Raw genomic sequence first — 26,442 nt, 5'->3', positions numbered from 1 at the left:
ACCTGGGGGCCTTTGCCCATCTATGTGCTCCACCTCTGATCTATTGAATTCCAGAAAATGCTCACTAACCACAACATTTTAGCTCTCCCACATCTTTACCACTCGACCTTTGATCTAATCAAGCCCCCCAGGGACTGCCTCCTGTGTTTTCCCCTAACTTCCATATGGTTCTGTCTTCTTTACTCTGCACAGACCCCAGGTCCTATAGGTTCAATCATTGTCTCATCAGTGATCTCACCACCTTTGCCCCTTTGCCTTTGCCTCCCATCTTAACCCAGTCTTTATCTATCTATCCTCTTGGCCCCAGAACTCAAGTTCTTTAGAGCTGCTGAGAAAATCAAGCAATAAGGCTCTCCAACCTCTACTTAGTCTTCCTCACAGCCCAAAAGCCCTTCAGTGAATGCTTTGTCAGATTACTTTCCCATTCATCCTGGCAGCTATTTCAAACTCCTGCCACTTTCCTTGACTCCTTTACTCTACAGACCTCTCCTCAACCTCAGAAGAGAGCACTGACTGCACTTCACAAGTGTATTCAGTTGGGCATGGCAGAGTGCACAGTCCATACGGCTTTTTTGCAGGAACTTCGGTATCTCCTTGAAGTCGCCACATTGCCTCTGAATTGTCTAAAAGCCTTAGGGGTTTTCACAGTCAAAAGAGGATCAGTCAGGGCCGGCCCGGTGGCTCAGTGGATTAGAGCTCCATGCTCCTAACTCCAAAGGCTGCCAGTTCAATTCCCACATGGGTCAGTGGGCTCTCAACCACAAGGTTGCCAGTTCAATTCCTCGAGTCCCACAAGGGATGTTGGGCTCCGCCCCCTGCAACTAAGATTGAACACAGCACCTTGAGCTGAGCTGCCGCTGAGCTCCTGGATGGCTCAGTTGGTTGGAGCGCGTCCTCTCAACCACAAGGTTGCTGGTTCAATTCCTCGACTCCAGCAAGGGATGGTGTACTGTGCCCCCTGCAACTAGCAATAGCAACTGAACCTGAAGCTGAGCTGCGCCCTCCCCAACTAAGATTGAAAGGACAACAACTTGACTTGGAAAAAAGAGGATCGGTCAACTTCTACACCCAAGTAGCAACAGGTCTGGGGCATGATTAGAACCCACTTCCGTGATGTCTTGCTGGCACACATATTATTGATACTTAACCCTATATGATCCAACCTATTGGATCACGACCCACTGCTGCCAGCTCCCTTGGTGATCCCACAGGGCTGTCTCAAGGTGTCAGGAGAGGGCAATTTCCCTCACATAGTATTAATCTCTTTCAAGCCTCCTTCACACTGAGTTTCTCAAAGTTACAGACCTAGAGCAGAGGAAATTTTTTTTTTCAAAAAAAATGTAAGCTCCGAATACCAGTGATTCAGCCTTGATTAAAATTATGGTTGTACCAGATGTTTTGATAACAGGAACCTTAGGCAGATGAGACATTGACACAGACATTTTAAGGTTACAAAACTCTGAGCTGGCCATTGCAGCTTGTTATAGAGATAAAGATCAAAGAAGGACACTATTAGCCAATCAGACGTTTTGAGTACACTAAAAAATGTAAACATTAGCCAGGTTGGGGTGAAGGTTCCTCTTGATAGATTTATGTTTTTTATCATGATGAAGTTGATTCTTGTCTCGTTTGCATTTAAGAAGTTTGCCGGTTACATCTTGATGTTTAACTACAATGGTTTATCATTATATTACCCTTAATTTTGAGACAGTGATGCTTGTTTCACTTGTTCATTTTTTGAGAAATTTTATTTCCTCATTGTTATCAGTGGAATTTCCATTTGAATTTACTCATCAACATTGTAACTGGTCTTATTGTAATCAATTCAATGAGTATAAAGAAATTGTCAGATTTTTTTGAGTTAGGAAAAATACATCTATTTTCTTCTTTTCAGGGGCTGTGATCATAAAATAAATGGTGGTTATATCAGAATCTTATCTTTTACATAAAAAATATTTTTCTCATGAAAAAATATTAACCTATACAAAAGTAGAGTGAACAGTACAATGAACCCCCATGTACCCATCATTCAGATTCAACAGTCATCAAGAAGTTGCCATAGTTGTAAAAATACTTTTAAAATCTGATGCATAAACTTAGCTGTATATTTAACAGTGGAAACCAGTCCTGTGAGCAACTACCTCTCAGGTCCAAAAGCACTGAGAGCTCAGGCCATCTTATCATGCCCATATATAGGTATTCTCTCCCTGGGGCACATCTTAGGATGAGTATTTCTATTTCTAATTTTAATTTTTTGTTTACTTTATAGTTCTTTTTTGTCTTCTTTCTCAACACTTATTATCATGACTTTGCTGGATTTATAAAACTATTATAAAGATTTTTTTTATATTTTAGAATGGTTTGAAAAACAGGAATTATCTGTGACTTGAAGATTAAAGGAAATTTGGCTGTGACATTGTCCAAACTTGTTGCTTTTTTCATCATTTAAAAAACCTTTACATGAAAATTTCAAATATACATAAAAGTAGAAAACAATAGTATAATGAACTCTACGCACCTACCACCTAGATTTGACAATTATCATAATTTTCCATTCTTGTTTCATCTTGACCTCCAGTTTTATTTTGCTGGATTATTTTAAAGCAAATCTTAGATTTCATATCATTCCATCTGTAAAGAGTTCACTATGTATCTCTAAAAGGTACAAAGTTTGATTTTTAAAACACAGCCACCTTATCATACCTTACAAAATTTTCCTGATTGTTTTAAAAATATCCTTTTACAGTTGGTTTGTTCCAGTCAGAATCCTAACGAGGTCTACTGCGTTGTATTTTTGTTGTTCTGTCTCTTGATTTTTCTCTTAATTTCTAAAAGTTTTGTCTTACATCCCACTCCCACCCTATGCCATGTATTTCTTGAAAAATCAGGTTATTTGTCCTACAGAATAGTCCAGATACTGGATTATTTGGTTGATTATTTCCTTATAGCGTTGTTTAACTTGTTCTTTTTTTGTTTTCTGTAGCCTGAAAGTTAAAGTCTTGATTATATCGAAGTTCTATTATATTATTATTTTTTAAAGATTTTATTGGGGAAGGGACTTTTGGAGAACAGTGTGTATTTCCAGGACTTTATTGGGGAACAGTATGTTTTTCCCAGGACCCATCAGCTGCTAGTCAAGTTGTCCTTTCAATCTTAGTTGTGGAGGGTGAAGTTCAGCTCCAAGTCCAGTTGCTGTTGTTCAATCTTAGTTGCAGTGGTCGCAGCCCACCATCCCTTGCGGGAGTCAAACCAGCAACCTTGTGGTTGAGAGCACATGCTCCAACAACTGAGTCATGCAACCGCCTGGGAGCTCAGCGGCAGCTCAGCGGCAGCTTGTTGTCTTCATTCTAGTTGCGGATGGCCCAGCTCGCTGGCTGAGGTGGGAATTAAACCTGCAACCCTGTTGCCCAGAACTGACGCTCTAACCAACTGAGCCACCTGTCCGCCCCAATTATTTTTTTTTGTTGTCAAGGATTCTTCATAGGTGGTGTAGTGTACTTCATATTGTATCACATCATGATTGCCCCTAATGTCTGGTGTCCCATTTAAAATGATATTGAGATTGATGGATGAATTCAGGTATCGTCAGCCTGATCCATTCATTATAAAGTTCCCCATCAGCCTTTCTCCTAATAGTTTTAGCAGCCGTTGATGCTCATTCCTTAGAGTCATTGTTTCATTAGTGTTTACAAAAATGGTGATTCTCTTATTCTACCACTCCTTCTGCATTTATTAGCTGAAATTCCCCAACAAAGAAGAATCTTCCCTTATTAACCTTTTAGTTACCCTAAAATATAGTTCATATGAGAAAGACGAGCTGGTACCCTTTTTTATATAGTAGATTTAACTTCTCCAATATTTTCTGTGATATTGGTATTTGGAGTTTTTAAAGGCTTTTAATCATTTATATTTTGCTAGAAAAAAAATTCCTCCCCTCTAGATTTTCAGTTTACTACTATGGAATGCACAAAGTATTCTTTTATAATTCTTTTGACCTCTACCTTATCTCCTTTTTCAAACCCAAAATGGTATGTGTATGTGTACATCTGTATCTGTGTATTACCTAAGGTGTTTGTGTTTTATTTATCTTTACAAAGAACCAGTTTAGGTTTTATATATTCTTTCATGACAACAGAGATGATTTTCCCTTCTATGGGACACTTCCTAAGTGATTCCAAGTACTCACCCTGTTTCACACTTGGAGACATTCTGAAGGAAAGTAGGGAGGGAGTTTCTTAAATAATTATTCTTAAGTATAATTATTTATAATTCCAAATTACCTTTCTGGTACATTTCTCCAATTAACACAAATTTAATTTTTGGTACCTCATTTTACTATACAGAAACAAATTAAAAATCATCAGGAAAAGAATTCCTCCATTTTTGTAACTTTTCTTATTAACCTACAAATTTATTTGCAGTCGTCTTTCTATTTTTATTTTTTGTTACCGCATTCCCTCTCACCACCATGAAAGAGGGTAATTATTCAACTAGGCACTACATCTATCTCGCTCACATTCCTAGAAACATTAATTCATCAATTAATGCTTCTCAAGTATCTTTAAATTCTATCAACTGATTTTCTTCCCTCTGTATGTAAACAGGTTTAAGTCTCTCCCATATTAAGTCAAAAAACCCCAGACACCTCCCTTCACTTTACATTACCTTTTATTTACCTCCATATGTCTTTTTCTCCCTCTTATAGCCAGCCCACTGAAAATTTAATCTATGGTTTCCACCCAGAGTCTTTCCTCTACTCTCATTTCTTCTCCAAATTTCCTGTTGCCAAAATCAGCAGTGGCTTCTTCCCTGCTAAAAACCAACCGACCAACCAACCAACCAACCGACCAACCAAACAAACAAACAAAAACAGTGGACTCACCACAGCGTCTGATGTTCTTGACTCCCTTGAAACGCTTCCCTTTCTCAATTTTCTTGACATACATTCCCACCCCTGGTTTCTTCTGATTTATCTTCTACTTCTCTGGCTATTCCTCTTATCCTCCTCTGCAGGTTCCTCTTCCTTTTCAGAATAGAGAAGACCTTCAAAGGTCAGGCTTCCCATCGTCCTTAGCTCTCTTTTCCCACTTTCCCTGGAAGAAAATGGCACCAATTGATCTTTATAGGAGATGGCTTCCGGAGCTGAACTCTGGTCTGAAACATTCTTGTAAGGTCTTCTGTGTCCACATTGGACTTTCATAGGTGCCCTAAGAGCAACACAAAAGCAAATGTCAAAATCAGAACTCATAATTTTTCCTCAAAACTATTTTCCCTCACATAATTCCCTCTTGATGAACGGGCACTAACTATCCTGTTATCCAAGCCAGAGATCTGGTATAATAGCGTGAGATAGTATGACTACAAAACAGAAAATCTACTCAATAAGTAAAAAAATTTTCTGTTTTCTAGTCATTCTATCTCACGCTATTATACCAGATCTCTGGCTTAGATAACAGGATAGTTAGTGCCATTCATGGCAGGCGATTATAAGATGTAAAACCAGGCCTCAAAGGAATCTCTCTCCTCAAACTCTGTATTTCCCAAGTTTACCTGAATTGTTTTTCTTGGATTTTATCTAAAATTGACCCTTGAATAACACGGGATTGAACTGTGTGGTTCCATTTATATGCGGACTTTTTCCCATAAATACAGTTGGCCCTTCATATCCAAGAATTTCATATCCAAAGATTCAACTGTGGATTGAAACAGTATTTTTGCATCTCCAACCACTGATTCCCAACCACAGATTCCCAATCATGGATGGAAAATATTGATTTCGCTCTATGGTTTGTAGAATCTGCATATGCGAAGGGCAAACTGCAGAGTCAAAAGTTATACACAAATTTTGGCCTTGCAAGGCTCAGCACCCCAACTCCTGCTTTATTCAAGGATCAGCTCTATTTCCTTCCTCAGTGAACTAGATTCTTCTGCTCATATATGGCTACTAAGGCTACTATAACCTTGACCCAGTGTGACCTTCCAGGCCAATCCCACAACAGAATTTCTCTGAGGTGCTTGAATATCCCAGTTCATACCAAGAATCAGATTGCCCCAATTTAGCTGTATCAAGTGATGCAAACATGTTTGCCCATGTCCCCTACCTAAGCTGGATCTGTAGACAGGAATAGATTTTCTTTGAAGGGGTTGTGATAAAGCTAGACTGTATATCAAATGTCAGTCCTTAACTTTGAACTCTTCACAAACCCTCACATCTGAAAAATAATGATCAATGGGATAGCCAGTTAGCTCAGTTGGTTTGAGAGCAGTGCTCTTTTAACAACAAGGTTGCCGGTTCTATCCCCACATGGGCCACTATGAGCTGCACCCTCCACAACTACTAGATTGAAACATCTACTTGACTTGAAGTTGATGGGTCCTGGAAAAACACACTTAAAATAAATAAAAGTTAAAAAATAAATAAATAAAAAACATAAAGAATAAAAATAAAAAATAATTATCAAGTTCCATCAGTTCTACCTATCTCACAAATCTAACCACTTCTCTTCATTCCCCTCTCTCACTGCTCTAGTTAAGGCGAGCCTTTCCAAGATCCTTCCAATACGTCCCTGCATTAAATCTTGGCTTCTTCCCATTCATCCTCTATACTGTAAGCAGAGTGACCTTTTAAAATACCAATTTGATAATGTCAATTCTTTGCATAAATCTTTTCACAGGACATGTCAAAACTGGAACTTGACAAGTAGGTATCTACCATGTTTCCCCGAAAATAAGAGCTAGGCGGCAATCAGCTCTAATGCGTCTTTCAGAGTAAAAATTAATATAAAACCCGGTATTATATTATATTAATTATATTATATTATATTATATTACATTACATTACATTACATTACATTACATTACATTACATTATATTATAGACCTGGTCTTATATTATATTTAAATAAGACCGGGTCTTATATTAATTTTTGCTCCAAAAGACACATTAGAGCTGATTGTCCGCCTAACTCTTATTTTCGGGGAAACAGGGTATGTCAATTCAAACTCCTTAATATGATGGCGTTAGTTTCTCAGGGCTGCCATAATAAATTACTACAAATTTAGTGGCTTAAAAACAACAGAAATTTATTCTTTCACAGTTCCAAAGGCTAGAAGTCTAAAATCAAGTTGTTGGCAGGGTAACGTTCCCTCTGCAGGCTTTTGGGAAGAATCCTTTCGTACCTTCTAGTTTCTGGTGACTCCTGGCAATCCTTGGAATTTCTTGGTTTGAGCTGCATCACTCCCCACTCTGCCTCCATCTTCACATGGCTGTCTTTTCTGTGTGTCTCTCTGAGTCCTGTCCTTTCCTTATAAGGACACCAGTCATTGAAGTTAGGGTCCACTCTAAATCCAGGATGATTTCATCTTGAGATCCTTAACTAATGTCATCTGAAAGACCCTATTTCCTAATAAGCTCACAATTTGAGATTCCATGTACACATGAATTTTGGAAGGACACTACTCAATCCACTAAATGGCCTATAGGCTTTTTATGATATGGTATCAACTCACCTCTTCAGCCTCTTTTTACTCTTTACAAACTCTCCAGCTTTCATTCTAATCTCCAGTCATACTAAGCCCCTGACGATTCTAGTACCATAAAATGCTCATTCTCACTTCTGGATCTTTGTATTTCCTGCCCACCTCTGTTTGGGATGTCTTTACAGTCTCCCTTTGCCTGGTTCTTACTATTTTTCAGATTCAGCTGCTCTAGGACGTTTTCCCAAATCCTATCCATCATTACCACATGCTCTCCTCATCTCAGATCCCCACTACACCCTAGGTTTACCTCAATCACATCATGTACAGTCATGCATTACATAACAACGTTTCAGTCAATGACAGACCACAGATACAATAGTGGTCCCATAAGATTATAATGGAGCTGAAACATTCCTATTGCATAATGATGTCATAGCCACCATAATGTCATAGCACAACACATCACTTACATGTTTGTAGTGATGTTGGTATAAACAGACCTACTGCACTGCCAGACATAAAAATATAGCATATTCAATTATGTACTGTACATAATCCTTGATAATAAACAACTACGTTACTGGTTTATATATTTATTATACAATACTTTTTATTGTTATTTTAGAGTGTATTCTTCCTAATTATAAAAAAAGTTTGCTGCAAAACAGTATGCCACATTATGCTGTGAGAAGCCTCATACGTCTTGTATTTATCTTGATTGATTGCATCATTTCCTCTTGTGCTTGATTTAATCTCCCATTGTTTTATACACTAACATACTATACAAGCTTGTAGCCTAGGAGCAGTAGGCTATACCATATACCCTAGGGGTACAGTACACTATACCACCTAGGTGTATACAAGTGCCCTCTATGATGTTCACACAGTAACAAAATCTCTTAACCATGAATTTCTCAGAACTATCCCTGCCATGAAGTGGCTCATGACTGTAATTTTCATTGCTGCCTCACTTCTTCTCTAGGTCTCTTTCCCCAACTCCTTGCCACCCAAATAATCATTAAGAAACAAATCGTTTCTTATTTTGATTTGCTTTTGTAATCTAAATGCCTCACACAGTGCCTAATACGAAATCTACAAATGATTATCGAATGAATAAGGGAATGAATGAATGAATGAATGACTTTGAAAAATAGTTCATATTTGGTAAGAATTTCCGAGTGTTAAAATTGATATGCAATAGTATCTGTGGTGGGTTCTTTATTCAGGTTTGTCCTTTAAAGAGAATAATAACTTTGAGAAAATTGAGGGAACATGAATATTAGATATTATACGAGGCAGTACTAAATTATCCCATTTAGTTTTGGTGTTGCATGCGTTGAAGACCCACTTTAATCTGACCATAGCCCTATTCATTTTGATTATCCTTAGATCAAATAATGTAAGGTTCTCAATTATAGCTATAAATTTGAATGACGGAATTACCATATGAATGGGTTTGAATTTCACATTAATATTAACTTTAAAGAAAATTATGTGTTTTTTTCCTGAAGAGAAGAAAAGCTGCTACTGAAATTAGAAAATGTGCATACCTACAGGTGAAAGAACTAGAAATAGTGCCTTAAAGAAAAGAACAAAATTTAAAGTAGATAGTATTGTCTTCAGATAACTCACCACTCTCAACACCAGTAGAATTTAAATTATACAGGCACCTTGAATAAAATGAGGACAGAGAAATGTTATTAGGAAGATCACATTCCTTTTAGTTAATCATTTTTGGAATAAAAATCTCCCAGGATTCTTGAATGTTTTTTCTTTTTGGTTGACATGACATCAAGGATTATACAAATATGCAGCAGACAGGCTGAGTTGCCTGCAAGCCTATCAGTGATTGAAGGACATCAACAAGTAGGACATCAGTGGCAGGGACAGTTCCTGGGGGCTCCTGAGGAACCCTGTAGCCCAGGCATGGAAAAGTTCTTGTAGGTTATGTTTAAAGGAGTTGTAAAGGCCTGCCAATGGGGTGTGGTAAGGTTCTCCAGACTAACACAAACTCAAGCTCCTAAAGAGCATCAAGAACAAAATAATTTAGAGTTGGAAGGACTGAGCTGTGATGAGATCAAGAGAGGGAAGTTTCTAATGGCTGCCTGGTCTTCAGGTTGTGTTCTGAGAACTTACTCAGCAAAGTGGAAAAGGAATGACTTACAAAGAAAAATACTACACTTTTTCTTTACTTTTCCCATCCCTCCCTCATCTCTTTCTGTATCTCTGTCTCTATCTCCACCCCCACCTCTCTATTTCTCTCTGTTGCACTAACTCTCCTTGTCCCTCTGTGGATTATTGGAAAGTAGAAAGAAGAGCAAGACGATTCCAGGCTATTCACATAACCTTTCCCTGCAGCCTCTCTCCTAGTGAGCAAGGACCATAGCTGGGAAGAACTAGATATTCTCTTATAACCCTCATTTCTGGAAATCTATTCATTAGTTTGTTTTTTCATTAATTCATTTGTTCATTCATCATTTGGCAAATATTTATTGAGCTTATAATGTTCTAGGGATATAATTTGTCTCCCAGATCAATTATTTTCAATCCTGTTGTTGTTAAGCTATACAAGCCTTTTTGCCAATAGAACATTGCTGATTCTCATTAAGAAAAACATGAAATGAATTGGGGTAGGGACACAGAACTTGGCCAACTCCTATGCTGCCCTGTCCTGCAGCCCCTGAAGGACACATACCACGGCTCTCATACATTGAGATGGGACTGCGAATGGTACAATGACTTTGGAAAACAATAATAGTGGGTGCATGCACACATAAAATATTTTTAAAATACTAGAAAGAAAAACAAAAAAGTGAGTACTATAGAATCAGGAGAAAAGTGACCTCCAGGACAGATGAAAAGGGATGTCACTGGGAAGAGTCACAGGGAATGGTAGGTGCTTTGGGGATGTTAGCATTGTCTTATCCCTTGCTTTAGGGATGAGTATACTACTGTTTGTATTATTTCTTGACATAGTGGGTTGATTATACTTGTATGTCACCTGTTTTTTCCCTCCAAGGAAAAAATGGATACATTTTCTTTGGACTTTCTTTCTCTTGTCCTTGACACGCACTGGGGATGGAAAGAGTGGGAGGAACTAAGAGTCTTTGCTAAAGTAAAGGAAAGAAGGATGAGCAGGAAAAGAAAGGTCAGTAGGACTAGAAATGCCCAGGTCTGCCCCAAAAGGGGAGGAAATGGACACAGAATGAGAGACATTAAGAGACAGTTGCACCCTGAATGGGTCATATGGAATTTCCTTTGGGGGGAGGGCTCCATTAGCATATCTATATCTCAGAAGGAAGAGCTATCTGCCTTATCTTGTAAGGAATGTTGGTCATGAACATATATAAATAGAAAAAAATATAATTGATGTGTAACATCTATACAGCTTTATACAGCTCCAATTTATGATATGTTAAACCAAAGACTAAATCTCTGGGGAAGAAATTGGCATTTGTGAGAGGGAGAGGGAGAAAGAGGCGGGGGGGGGGGGGAGAGAGAAAGAGAGAGAGAGAGAGAGATCCTTCAGAAATTCTACTATGCAAAAAAATTAATGAAATGAAAAGACCAGGTTCAATGTCTTCTGTACCATAACATATTGGACTGTAAAATAAATCACTACCTCAGTCCCCAGGTATTTAACACAATGAATAACTCACCTAAGGCAATGCATATATAATAGAAAAGGCCCAAACAGAAGCACTGACATAGTTTAGAATGAACATATACAGCTTCTGATACTAGGTACACTGAGCATGATGTGTTTTGGGAAAACAGCCCTCTCTGTTTTTGACAAGTACCACATCTGAGATGACATCTGAATAATTAATATATTTAGCTTCAATAATACATTTTCAAAATAAATGTGTTACCCTGGATATAAATTTTTAAATAGTAAACAGCACTTCTTTTTGTCACCTCCCATTATGCGTCTTTTATCACCCATTTAGCCAGCTGTACTGCTATGCAGGCAAAAGCAAACATATAACAGATGTTCCTAGAACTTGAAGCATGAGGTATTTTCAACCATGGCTGGCTAGCTACATTGGTTAGGGATGCAAGGTATCTGTGCTGGAAAACAGATTAGTTTCCCCATTAAGAGTATGAGTAATAGATAATGAAATAAAATCCACCATCTGCTAGCTATGTGGTCTTGGGCTAAATTACTTAAACTTTCCAAGCCTCAGTCTTTTCATCTATAAAATGAGAAGTTATCTGTATTAATAGTATCTACTTCCTAGGGTGGTTGTGACAATGAAGCAAGATGATCTGTGTAAAACCTTAACAACAAAGATATCTGGAATAGGTAAGTGTTTAATAGGGGTTAGCTATTTATTATTTCATTTTTACTGAATTACATGCGTTAAGTGTTTTGGAGAGTAAGGAAATGGTTTGAAGTAAGCAAGTTGGTTTGGTGCAGTGGTTTTCAACCTGCGTTCGGAAGAGCTGCTCCTGAGGCTACTACTTGGTGGCAAAGAAACAGAAGCTGTGTGAGAGGAGCTCCCAAGTTCTCGCCTCAGCTTGAAGTAGAGAAGCTCAATGTTTATCCTCTATTTACTGAAGTTCTGTGTACATTTTCAATAAAAAGCAATACCACTAGTTTTTAAATAATTTAAAATAGTTGATAGTGGGTAGAGCCTCTGATTTCAAATTCGTGCATTATCTATCAATCTATCTATCTATCTATCTATCTATCTATCTATCTATCTATCTATCTATCTGGTAAAATGTTGAAAGGTTTTCCTCTAAGATGAGAATACAAAGAGATGTCTGCTTTCCAGTCAATATTGTACTAGCCAGAATAAAACAAGAAAAATAAATAAAAGGTTTAAAGATTGGAAATGAAATAAATGTCATTAATTTAAAGTAATATGATTTTAAACATAAAAGTTCAAAAGTCTATTGGTAAATAATTAGATTTCATAAGAGTTCATTAAAATTGATGGGTGCAAAGTCAATATGCAAACTCAATTCTATTTCTATACCCCAGCAACAAATAGACAATAAGTTTGTTTTGGTTTGTTTTTTAAGGAGGAGGGCGCAGCTCACAGTGGCCCATGGGGGATAGAACCGACAACCTTGGTGTTAAGAGCACCGCGCTCTAACCAACTGAGCTAACCTGCCAACCCAAAAGTAAGTTTCTAAAAAGGGCATAATTTCAGTAGTTTCAAAAAAATCAAATAAATAGTAGTAAGTCCGGCAAATAAAATGTTGAGATAAAGTTTTGAAAACCAAAGTAAATCTATACAATATGTCCTTATATTGGAAAACTCAATATTGAAAGGATGTCAATTCTTCCTAATTTGACTTTCAGTTCAATCAAAATCTCAATAGTAATTTTGTGAATTGAGAAGGTGATACTAAAATTTACATGAAAACGCAAATGGCTAAGAATATTCAAAAACCGTTGAAGAAGAAGGTAGGAGAACTTGCTTTACTGACAACAAGCCTTATTATAGTAACTAAAACAGCAAAGTATCAGTGCAAGAATAGAGAATTATAGAGTACAGAAATACACCCATATGTACTTAGACATTAATTATGTTAAGGGTAGCGCTGCAGAGAAGTGGAGAAAAGGTGGTATTTTCAATGTGGGGTATCCTTTGGGAAAAAACAAAACTTGACTCCACAATCACACAATACACAAAAATTAATTCCAGATAAGTTTTTGTTCAAAATATAACAGGCAAAACATTAAAGTTTCTAGACAGTAATTTAGGAGATTAGCTTTATAACTTGGGGTAGGAAAAAATTTCTTAGCACATTAAAAGCACTATGCATTAAGGAAAAGATTGATAAACTGGAGTAAAATAAACTTTTATCAAAAAGCACCATAAAGAGAGTGAAAATGCAGTCTACAGTGTGGGAGAGGATATTGTAACACCTGCAAGGGACAAAGGGTGTCATATTTAGGATATGTTAAAAACAAAACAAAAAAAACTTCCACAAATCAGAAAAAAAAAAAAAAATATATATATATATATATATATATATATATATATACATATACATATATGTATATCAATTTAAAAAAATGGGCAGGAGACGGAAATGTTCACCTCACAAAAAAAGATATATAAATGGCCAGTGGTATACGAAAATATGCTTAAACTCTTTAATAACCCAAGAAACCTAAATTAAAGCCTTAATGAGTTACTACTACATATTTAATTATAGATTAGCTTAAAATAATTGACAGCACTAAGTGTTGACAAGGATGAAAAATTAGTATAAATTTGGAAACTTTTAAATTTATTCTCATTTTATTTAACCAAAGTTCCACTCTGCTGAACTTCATGATGCAGAAAATGGACCATATTTTAGAAAAGGCTGTACTGGGAAACTCAGAAATGAAAAGTAATGATCAGAAGCCACTGTAGAAAGTGGTTGTAAAGAATTGAATTAAAAATTAGTAACTCTAAAAAAGAAGTTAAATCTCTCAAATTAATAATGAGTCTAGTAAAGAAGTCACAGATTAAAGGGATGATAGTAACCACCACCTTGATGGATAATGAATTTGATTTCATTTCTGTTCCTAAGACAGCAACTTTATGAACAGCTCACAGCAGTATGACAAGTAATTTCAAATATACGGTAAGTAAATCAATGCTTGTTTTATGATTGCTGGGCTAGGGAAATTGCCCAGAAAGAGAGATGCTCTGGGTCTCAGATTCCAGTCTAGGCTTTGAGGCCTTCTCACCTGGCTTTTGTCTTTGGCTTGTCTCAGTCCCTCCCAAGTTTTCAAATTGTTACCTTTACATGGGTGTGCCCTTCTATCACTAACTTCACTCTCTGAGCTCCAGGCTCATGTCACTAATGGCTGACTGGTTATAAGAGTGATCAATCATCCCAATTTACCCAGGAATGAAGGGATTTCCAGAATGTAGACTTTCAGTGCTAAAACTGGAAAATGCCCCAGCAAACTGGAACAAGTTGGTCATCTTACTACTAACTCTACCTGCTCACTCCTAAGGTACCGTATAGTCAATGTATCCAAAATTCATTGACTATCTTCCCCTTCAATACGATTCCTCCCAGTATTCGCTCTAGCAATGGACAGCATCTCTGTCCACGCTGACTACCACGTTAGAAACCTTGGAGTCATCACAGATCCTTCCTTCTCACTTACCTCCCGTGCCAAGTCAATTGAGTCCTCTGTATACCTCTTTTGAAAACTATTTCTCTTTAGTTGGTTTAACTTCATCATCTCTTGAGTGGACTATTGCAAAGGCCTCCTGTTATACAATGAAATGTTTAAAATATTCACCCCCTAGCATATGTTTCATTATTATTTGTGCTCTGTATTTGTGTTTCTCTATTAATGAAAATCATTAATATATATTAGTTTCAATGAAAGGTGAGGAAGCATTTCAATGTAAGGGGACGTTAACAGAATCCTAGACTGTGAGTGGGGGGAGGATGATATCAGGACAATCATTGACTGAATATGGACTGTATATTAGATAATAGCATTTTATCAATAATAAATAGATAATTAAATATTGAATAAGTTAGATTATGACTGAGTAGTTATGTACCTGAATGTCTTGGTTCTTAACATAGAGATGCTACAGGGGTGACAGGCCATGATCTCAGCAACTTAAATGTTCATATGTTCAGCAAATTTTTTTAAGTAAAAAATAAGAATAAGAAGGGAATAAAATAAAAAAGATAGGTGTGTGTCAGTACTTGGTGGCATTGGTGAAACATTAACTGACTACTCCGTGCCCAAATGTCCTACGTCAGGCAGTGTGTTCAAAGGTCTCATTAATGGCAAACGCAATGAAGATTTGAGGTCTAGTGTCAGGCCAACATAAGTTATAAAGTCAAAGGTATTCCAGAAGGCTCTCTCTGACCTAAATGAGGAGGTTAGAGCCACAGTTCTGTGGAAGAACAAAGGGATTTGCCAAGCACGTGCTAACCAAAGTAGCTTGGAGGGAGTCTCATAAAAACAGAAGCACCAGATGATGTCTGTTGCAACCAGCTTTCTACTTGGTATTGCAATCATTGTTTATTGGAAGCCAGCCCTTCACTCTGAATATTTTGTATCTCTGACATTAACAAGTGAAGTCTTGAAAGGGTTAATCTATAATGTGGGTCAGCTGGCTTTAAGTCTTAAAGAAACCAGATCAGACCTGACCTTGCTGATAATACCACCTCTGAGTCATTGAACCAGCGACTGAAGAACAGATAACAGGCGGGCAACGGGGTCAATCCATGAGGAAAGCACCTATTTTGTGAATTTGAGGCCTCCAGTAGCTTCCTACACAAGGAGTTTCCTCCCAATGTATGGGATGGGAATGACAATGTGTTTTCCTTACAGTGCATTGGAGTTTCAAAGCCAGGGTGGTATTTCTCCAAAACCCAAGTTCTTAGCCTAAATGTTTTACTGCCACACCCAGACCCTGATAATCTGGCCCTACACTGCTGTCCCATATCTAACCTTTATGTCTACTATTCTTGCAAACGTACCTTGATTTTCAGCAATATCTAAACCGTCTACCCAACACTTAGCCTATAATTCCCTTTTATGCCTTTATTATATCTCTGTTCATATTTTGCTTTTATTTGGATCACCCTTACCCACCAGGCATGTAAGAAACCTCACCTGGCTTCAAATGTAGCCCAAATGTCTTCTGTTCTTTAAAATCTTTCCCAAACTCTTTTCTAATTCTTCACACAGAGTTGGTTCTCTCATATATGACTTTATATAGACTTTTATTATAATTTTTATTTTGTGTTTGTTAGTTTTCATGTCTGTTTCCCCTGATTATTCTTTCAAGGCCCAAACGAGTCATAGCTATTCTTTCCTATAGTCCACCATTCCAATGCCTCTCCTGTAGACACTTTTAACCCCTCTTAGCTCTGTCCTTACAATACCAGCCTTCCAGTGTCTTGCCCTGCCCACTCCCAATGTTACCATAGGCAGAAAGAATAGAGCTGCAGGGAGAGAGGGGAAAGAAGAGAACAAGGAGGTGAAGGGCGACAAAAGAGGGAAGAGGTGAGATCATCCAAGAGAAGCTACCAGATCAGCCAGAACTAGATTTCGGCAGCAGAGAGCAGAGAACCAGGACACCACCTTGTCACTTTAGGTGAACTTTAGCTAATTATAATGGATTATAATATTATTAGTGTGGCAGCCAAGAAAAATCTCCATCCTTTGTGTCGCTATGACAGTTCTAACACGAGCCAAATAAGGACAAAATCCTACTCCCAAAGGGAAGGAGTGGTGAGCTAGGAACACTTATAATGCCACCCCTAAATCTTGAATATTTCATGCCCTCATTTTAGGAGTAATAAATTCCTAAGCATCTTTGTTCTTCGGGGCAGCTGCTCTTCTCTGAGCCAGCCCGCTCTCACCATCTTGAAAGTGTACTATACTTTTAATAAATCTACTGCTTGTTGGTTTATTTGGTGTGTCCTTAAATTCTTTCCTGTGGTAAACACCAAGAACCTGTTTTCCAACATCAGCAACACCCATACCAACTCTTTTCATGGAATTTGTTCCCTTCCTATTCAGGTCTTCTGCTTTATTAGCTATTGGCCCCCATACACTTAGATGGAAAGAGGAGAGAGGGTAACTCCTAACTCTAGGGTAGAATGCCTGGCATGTAACCCAGAGCATCCTTGGAGTGGTGTGCTTTCCTTTTGCATCACTCAACCTGGTTCTTTCTGTACAATAGTACTGGATATTGTACTGGTGCCTGTGGTGCTCAGCGCTCAGGGTGGTCTAAAATGCATATCCATTTCCTTGTTTATTATAGCAGATTAGATAGTTTGGGATGGAGTCCCTCTAATTGGTGAGGCTATAAACAAGGGCAGGGATGAAAATAGAAGTGGAGAAGTGGAGACTGGGGTCAAATGTTAGTCAGTTTGATTGTTGAGAATGTACAAAATAATAAGTGACGGGAGGAAACAAGAGCCACACCTGGCCCCCCACCTGTTGCATTGCTCATTGGATTAGCCTTGCCTCTCTCTCTCTTGCAGTCATTTGTAAGGTGGTCTGTGAGCCTTGAGTTTTCTCCAGAAATAGGTTAAAGGGTGGAGCCCTATAGAATGGAAAATACTGGGATATATGCCGTAGATACAGTTAAAGGAGTGTCTGAGTGGAGAAGTAAATTACAGGGCAATTCTGCCATGGGAATATGGATAGCTAGTTTTCCTGGCAATAGATGGAATAAAAGAATAATCAAAAAAAAAAAAAGAATAATCAATTCTTACAATATGTCAACCTTTTGCGTTCATTATCAGATTGAATCCTCAAACAGTCCAATGAATCATCTATTTCATAAATGTGGAAAGTAAATCTTAGGCCAATTTATTAATTCGTCTAATAGCAAATCAGTGATGGAGCCAACACTGAAATCCAAATTTGTCTAACCAGGCCATAACACCCCCAGGATATCCAAAATATTGTTCATTCGTTTATTCATTAGATATTTATTGTGCGCCCACTGGAGGCAGGCACTGGGGATATAATAATAAGGTTAAACAAAAACTGCCTGTCCTCATGGAGTTATGACCTACTGGAAGAAATAAGCTTTAACCAAATCATCACACAAATAAATGCAAAATTGCAGCTGTGAATTATACCATGAGGGAAAAGTCCATGGTGTTATAGGAGTAGATATCTATTTTCATCTGTCCAACATTACGTCTTCTCCTAGAAACTGCCCTTTAATTTTCCTCTAGTTAACTAGCCCTTCCTCTTTCTCTGACAACGCAGTTAAGGTGGGGCTGCTGTCATTGAAGGTCACATGACCCAGTCCAGACAAATGAAAGTACTGCATCTCCTGACCACAGTGATTGGTTCATGTGACTCCAGGTCAGGCCAAAGAGAAAGCTATAGGGACTTTCCCTGGAGAGATTAAGAATGAGATGCAAGTAAGGTACATAAATGTTTAATCATTATGCTGTACACCTGAAACCAATATAATATTGTATATTAACTGTAATTGAAAAATAAATTTCAAAAGAGAATGAGATACATTTCTTCAATTAAGCAGCTAAGCTAAGCTGCTGGTGGCCATGGCGTGAGAAGAGCATACCAAAGGATGAAGCTAGTAGAAAGCAGACCCAAGAAATAGAGTTTCCAGAGAATGTTAATTACACACACTGACTTAGACTCACATCAACTACCAAAAATATCTTAGTTATGTGAGCCAGTTAATTCCCCTCTTTCAGCCTAAACCATTTGATTGCTTGCTTTCTTGCTTGCTTGCGTGATTTTTTTTTTTTTTTTTTGTCACTTGGAACTGAAAGAGACAACAATCCCATCTGTGCAGTCAGGGATGGCTTCCCTGAGGAACTAAGGTCATCTGAGATCTGAAGGAGAAGCAGGAGTTAATTAGGCAAAGAGAGAAGGGAAGAATGTCTCAGTCAGAGGAAACATCAAGCTCTAGAGCCTTGCAGTAGGAAGGAGTGTAATGACTGACAGAGAAGGAGAGCAGGCCAGTGTGGGTGGATAAAAATGGAAAAGCAAATTCCTGTAACTACATTAAGGATGTCAATCTTTGGATGTAGAGCTACAAGACACAACTGAAGGTTTTTAAGTATGGTGAGGTAGGATACTGGTCATGTTATCAGATTTATATATGTTTAAAAATCACTTGGTTGTTACATGGAGAATAGATTGAAAGATATCAAGAGTGCATATAAAAGATGAAGCTCATAGCCCCATATGTGCCAAGAAATTTATCTTGAATCTAATCAAGCCTGTAGATCTAGTTTATGGAAAATATGAGAGTTAGAGAAATATGTTAAACAATGCCACAAGGATACAGTCAGCCAAATCCAGACTATGGGACATTGTATAGGATGGATGACCTGTTTTCTACAACAAATAAATGAGATGAAAAAGAAGAGGAAGAGGAAAAGAAGGAGAAAGAGGAGAAGGAGGAGAAAAGAAGGCATTGGATGTTGTTTGGATCCTGATTGAAACCAAAAAAACTGCAAAACATTTGGGGGCAATTGAATAAATTTGAGTAGGTACTGGGTATTACATGATATTAAGAAATAATTATCTTGTTCGGTGTGGTAATGGCATTGGAGTTTGTTTTAAAAATGACCTTATATGTTAGCAATATGTACTGAAGAATTTAGAAGTCAATTGATCTATCTGCGATTTGCTTTAAAATAATCCAGAGAAAAGAACAAAGAATATTAGAAGAACTAGCAAAATGTTAGCAATGATTGAATCTGGGGCAATGGGAGGTTTTATTATATTATTTTCTTCCTAATTTTGTATATTTGAAAATTTTCACAATAAAAAGATTTTTAAAGATAAATTCTTAAAACAAAAAGAAAACAGATTAATAAAGTTTGGGATTAAATCTGACAAAATTTTAATAACTGAAAGCAACCATAAAGCTCTGTGAAATCTATCCATGATATCCCTGAGGGAGAGAAAAGCAACATTCAACATTACCACCACCACCACCAAAAAACGATGATGGGTGAAAATAAAACCGTTTCATTTTTATGCCCTTCCCTCTGTCGCCTTCCCCCTTCCCCCTTCTCCAAAAGAGTGGATGCAGCAATAGAATGCTATTCCTGTCACCTACTGAAGGGGCAGTCTGGACTGGGGAAGTGACAGAGGAGACAGGCTAAAAAGTATGTGGTTTTAGGATTTGGGTCCAAGGTGGTAGATTAGGTAAATGCTATGCCTACTGCATTCTAGGATCACACCAAAATTACAAATAAATTATAGAGTCATCAACCTCAAGAATCATCTGAAGACTGTCTAACCACTATGTTGTACACCTGAAATTAATATAAAATAATATTGAATGTCAAAATAAATAAATAAATAAATAAATAAATAAATAAATAAATACAGTGCTTTAAAAAAAACAAAACAGAGAGCTATAAAAAAATAATCATCTGAAGACCAGCTGAATAGAAACCCCATAACTAAGAATATAAAGATGAGGCCACGCTGAGAGGGGTAGGAGGGCCAGAGACGAGAAATGGGCTGACCACAAACCCACAGACAGTGGTTGAACACCAGGAGGGACACCTCGGTGGCAGAGGTTCCTCTGGAAGAGGGAGGGGGCCTGGGATGTGTCCCATCCCAACACCAGTCTCCACAGCCCAGTATCCTATTCCAGGAATAGGAGTTCCCACAACATCTGGCAGGGAAAATCAGCAAGGACTTTGTCCATCCTGGTGAGACGGAAGGCAGCTGGAAACCCAGACGCCCTTTTAAAGGGTTTGCATTCAGACTCACTCCCTTGCAAACACTCACCTGGTCTCTGGTGGAGGGGCGGCAACTCAAGAGGTGCCAGAGACATACAGAGGAAGACGAAGTTGAGTCGTATTAGAGTGAGGGCTGGAGGGACAGCAGCTGTTATCCCTGTGTGGAGCCTACCTCACGTGGAGCCTACAGGAGGGCGCGATTTTTCTATGTTGAACCCTCCCCCAAAGGGCCAAATCTGAGATCACATTGGTGTGGTAAAATCCACATATGTGCACTACCTTGGTGATGCCCTGGGTCCCTGCCCTGCCTAGCTAGTACTGCATCGCCCATGGTGGCTGGCTCTGCCCCACAAGCTGCGGAAGCCTTTTACAGCAGTGGATGGGGTGTGGCTGCCTGGGGAACTTTTGGTGGTGGACAGTGAGCCACATCTTTCACCGCAGTTTGGGCAATTCTTGGGGATGTGTGAGTCTGAGGTGAGTCGTGGCTGGCTGTGGTATTCTCAGGGTGTTTTGCAAAGTGGTCACAGGCCAGACACTGGTGCAAGAACTGAATCTGCATTAACCTTGTAAAAACCACTGGCAGTACCTCATGGCTCCCTGGGACCCCACCCTGCCCAGCTCGTGCTACATCACCAAAGGCACTCTCAGCACCAAGTCAGTCAGCCCGGCCCATGCACCTAAGGAAGCTCTTTCAGACAGCTGAGTCTTATGGACAACTGGCAGGTGGCAACAGGCCTAGGGCACCCTGGGCCTTTTGCTAAGCTACTCCAGGCCCAATACTGGTGGCAGCTGGCCTCAGTTCACAGCAAGGCCACCCTCACACTCCTCCAGGTCTAGCATATGCAGCACCCAACCACATATAGCTTTGTAGCTCCTAGCAGGTAGCCACAAGCCAGTCACAGACAAGGCTGAAATTGGCCTGCCCGGGAACCACTCCCAAGAGACATCCGAAACAACTTACCTAAAGGCCAGCTTCAGACCATACCAGAGCACACTACCACGTTAGTCCCACAAGTGGTACACCCAAAGGTTGGTCTCAACAAGAGCCTATGGAGGCAAATCTGCCTCTGAGGGGTCAGCCCACACACAGTAGCTGATACACTATGCTCATAGCAAATCTTCACAGTCAGTCAGCCTGGGAGTCAATCCCACCCACTGATGTGCCAAAAGCAATCAAGGCTCAAATACAACAGGAAAACACACACAACACACTCAAGGGACACTCCTGGAACACATGCACAGGAAACCAGGGAGACTGTGCTATTGGACAACACAGGACACATACTTCATAGGCTACCCAGCAAAGATTGAGAGACAGAGGTGATCTACCTATTACATAGAAGCAAACACAGAGAGACAACCGGAATATGGAAACAAAGAAACGTGTCCCAAATAAAAGAACAGGAGAAATCTCCAGAAATAAAACTAAATGAAATGGAGGCAACCAATCTACCAGAGACAGATTTTAAAACACTGGTTATAATAATGTTTAAGGAACTTAGTGAGAATTTTAACAAAGAGATAGTAAACATACAGAAGGACATAAAAACTATAAAAACAGAACCAGTCAGAAATAAGGAACACAATAACTGAAATGAAGAATACACTAGGAGGAATCAACAGCAGATTAGATGAAGCAGAGTACTGAAACAGCGATTTAGAAGACAATTTAGCAGAACACACCCAATTGGAACAATGAAAAGAAAAAAGAATTTAAAAACACACACAAAAAACGAAGAAAGCTTAAGGGACCTCTGGGACAACATCAAATGCAACAACATTCGCATCATCGGAGTACGAGAAAATAAATAAAGAGAGGGAGCAAGGGATCCAGAACCTATTTGAAGAAATAATGACTGAAAAATTCCTTAACCTGGTGAAGGAAAGAGACAGGAAGCACAGAGCCCCAAACAAGATGAACCCAAACAGGCCCACACCAAGACACATTATAATGAAAATGGCAAAGGTTAAAGACAAAGAGAGAATCCTAAAAGCCACAGGAGAAAGACAACTAGTTACCTACAAGGGAGCACCATAAGACTATCAGCTGACTTCTCAACAGAAACTTTGCAGGCCAGAAGGGAGTAACAGGAAATATTCAAAGTCATGAAAAACAAGGGCCTACAACCAAGACCACTCTATCCAGCAAGGCTATCATTTATAATTGTAGGAGAGAGAGCTTCCCAGACAAGAAAAGCTCAAGGAATTCATTACCACCAAGCCAGTATTACAAGAAATGTTAAAGACTTCTTTAAGCAGAAGAAAAGAGAAAACAAGTTTTATTGAAATGATCACTAACACACCAAGTTACTTAATGTAACTGAAATAGTCAAAAACTCAATTTTAAATTCATGACCCTAATTTATGTTATTTTACAATTCGGTAATTACAACCTATTTTCCCACCCTACACATCCATCTTTCTTCCCTTTTATTCTTTCACTGAACTTATATTACAAAATAAACATACTTAATGTGGATTTGACACTTATGTTGTCTATATGAACAGCCATAAATTTGCAAGAAAATAGTAGTTAATTGATATGAAACCTTTTTCAGGTTGGGTTTCCCAGAAATATATTCTGTGACAGAAGTTAGCATACAACCTCTTTATCAGGGCGTTCTTTCAGGATCAATACCTGAGGAAAGTGGGGCAGAAACCAGGACTGGGAAGTCTGGTTTGATGCAGGACCAACAAAGACCTCAGCTGTCCCCACAGGATCGTCCTGCAGATTGACGGCCTTTCAGAGTTGTCCAGAGTTGAGGCGAGGGAGTCAAGCCTTTATACTCGCCCATTTGTTGGTCATTGGCTGCAGGCCAGCCCTGAAAGGACAGGTGATCTTAGGCGAGGCAGTTTTCCTAAAGCCCAGGCAATCAGCGAAGAGGACTGGCAGCTGAGGGCTGACGCCTCCTAGCACTCCTGACAGGTGGGGAAATAAAGCCTTTGTTCCCAAAAGAGGACTAGATTGTGCATGAGAGCGTCCACCATAGAAACTAGTTCAATGTAACTCATTGTTTGGTTTCCAAACTCTAAGAAAAGTCGCATCACTGCATCTCCTAAGCCATGGTCGTTTCAAGTCCAGTCAGCCATCATTTGTTTTTATTCCTATTCTGAGACCGGGGCAGAAGCAAAGATCACAAGGTGAGGTTCATCCATACAGCGGAGGGAAACACATTAGGACTGAGAGGCCACTCCATAAAGAGCCACACTACAGGCAAGGCAACAGAAGGGGAAAAGATGGATTCACTAGAATTCTGGGCTTCTTTAAAGGATGATAGGTTTTCGGTAGGCAGAAATAAGGGTGGGGAAGGACATTCTAAGGGAGGGAATAGACTAAGCAAAGTCCTAGAGGGGGATGTGAGGGCACATAAAAAAAATGGATTATAATCTGGCCCTTCTGGCTTTATCCTCAAAGCACATGGACAGACTGAGTTCTGTCCACCATGTGGGTGGACTGAAGTAGAGAAACGGTTGTACGGCAGGACATGAGCCTGATTCCCGGGGCTTTAGATGCCTTTAATTACATAATAGGCATGAATCTCAATCCATAAACTCATACCTAAAAAAATATGTTGGAGTTGGGAACTGAAATAAAACTAGTTGGAAATTCTTTAAAAAAAAAAAGATATGAGACAGCGCATTACATTTTATGAATGAATTCAATTATTTCTTTAAGCCCCATCCTGTTGGGCTGATAAGAAATGAACCTGTTATTCTTTGACTTTCACCTAAGGATATGACAAGAAAGGAAACTCTAACACAGTCAAAGCAGCAACAGTGGGGAAGGGCCGTGTGGTCACTGGCCATGTCTGCACACACGCCACAGTGAAACTGGCCCTTGTTCTTGTCCAAATAGCTCATTCCAGTCCAGTGGTGCTGTGCAGTCATGTCACACTCTCAAAACATGAAACTCTGCAGATGGTTTTATTTTGACCCACATAGTGACATTTAGACATGTGAAATAATTGCAACATGTAACAATCAGGTGACTTGACCTACAACATCCAGATTTCTTCTTTTTTTTTTTTTGACTTGGAAGATAATGGTAACTCTGGTTCCATATTCTTACGTAACAACACTAGGCTGCAACTAAGTAGTGGCTTCACCTTTGAGAACCCTTCACTGAGTAGTGTAACCTGACTGGCCTTGTAGGTACCTGAGTTTGCAATCCCTACCCTACCCGTTCCAGGTAGTCACTCCTCATGGAAGGCTAGCTGCATCTCCTGGATATGGCCCGGGAGCACTGTAGAGCTCTCCACTGCTCCAAAACACCAGAGGCTTTTCCCTTCTGCCATGCAGCCTGGGAGATCTCTACAGTCTGGAGGAAGGACCCTCTCCTTTCTCAAATGCATCGTGCAAGCCCTTTGTCCCACAAACCCTTTCCTTTCTACCTCCACTAGAAAACTCTCAGTTCTCCTGTGGGGTTGATTAAGATTTTAGAAACAAAGACAGGATGTCTGACAGACTTAAGGTTTTTGCACTGTTGCAGGAAGAAAGAGCCAGCTCTCTGCTTGAATGAGAGAAAAACTAGTGAAAAACATGGGGAGAAATTTAAAACTAATATTTCAAAATATTATGAGCTCCACATATTAAAGAGTTTGGATGTTTTTGGTCTGAAATAATGGTTACTACTCACAATGTGTACCCCCAGCTTTGTGAGGGATGATAAAAATGTTTAGAACTGTTTAAATGATCCTAATTTTGTCGGCAGCATCAAGGCACCATAGTCAAGGGTCATTGCAATGTGTGCCTTGTGGGCTCCCTCCGGCCCAGATCAGGGCGTTGACTTTAGCCCTGTCAATGTCACAAGCTTTTGCAAAGTGCTTTATCTCAGGCTTGTGGACCTTGGCATCTACAGTAAAAACCAGGGTGTTGTTCATCTTCTTTGCAGTCCAGGGGAACTTGATTATGGCATTGTGGTCTAGTTTATTCCTTGGTCTTAGGCTGCCTGTGGCGTCCCGATGTATTATACCACCGGGAGGCAGGTAGCTATTGGGCCTTCTGGCGGCTGTGGCAGCCTTTCCACATGGTTTTCTTGGCCTGCCAAGCCCTTGTGCTTACTTTGGTATCATCAGAGGCAGAGTGCTCCTTCTTTGCCTACAATGGAATTTTTGTATAAAGGTCATAATTCATTGTAACTTCCATTTATTATGACTGCTGATCCTTGCTATTTTGTTTGTAAGAAACGACCAGTGAGACAGAGAGATGTGCTGCCTTGGGAACGGCTACGCATAAAGACAGAATTTGCTGTGTTCACCTCAACATAGAGTTAATTTCTCAAGTTCAAAACTCCACTTTTTTTTTTAATGTACCAAGAAAATCAGCTTCCCATTGTCCAGGAAATATACAAAAGGCTGAAACCAGCATCCCAAAGGTGTTAATTTACAATGAGAAATATAATGGCCAAATGGAGAAGCCATTCATACTGTCTGGCCAGAGTATTCTGTACTTTGAAAAAAATATGTATGTGTGTGTGTAAAATCAGAAGTTAACTGGTTGAATATGGAATTAGAACAAGGGAAATTATATGGTTTTAATATCTATGGTCATCAAGTTATAAAAAGATAGATATATCTATGTATGAAAGAAAGGCACTATCTATGAAAGGCAGACACACCTGCGTATGAAAGACAGGTCCACCTATCTGCACACAGAATCCTCTCTGGCTAGTTAGGTGTGGCCTTTTTGCTGCTCAGATACGAAGGCACAGTACCAACTTTAGTCCCTGGGAAGGCAGAATAATGCCCCTCTCAAAATGTTCACACC

The sequence above is a fragment of the Rhinolophus sinicus genome, linkage group LG03 (assembly GCF_036562045.2).
Source record: "Rhinolophus sinicus isolate RSC01 linkage group LG03, ASM3656204v1, whole genome shotgun sequence".
Classification (NCBI taxonomy): Eukaryota; Metazoa; Chordata; class Mammalia; order Chiroptera; family Rhinolophidae; genus Rhinolophus; species Rhinolophus sinicus.
The sequence above is the reverse complement of the archived record's forward strand: the minus strand, read 5'-3'. Positions refer to the sequence as shown.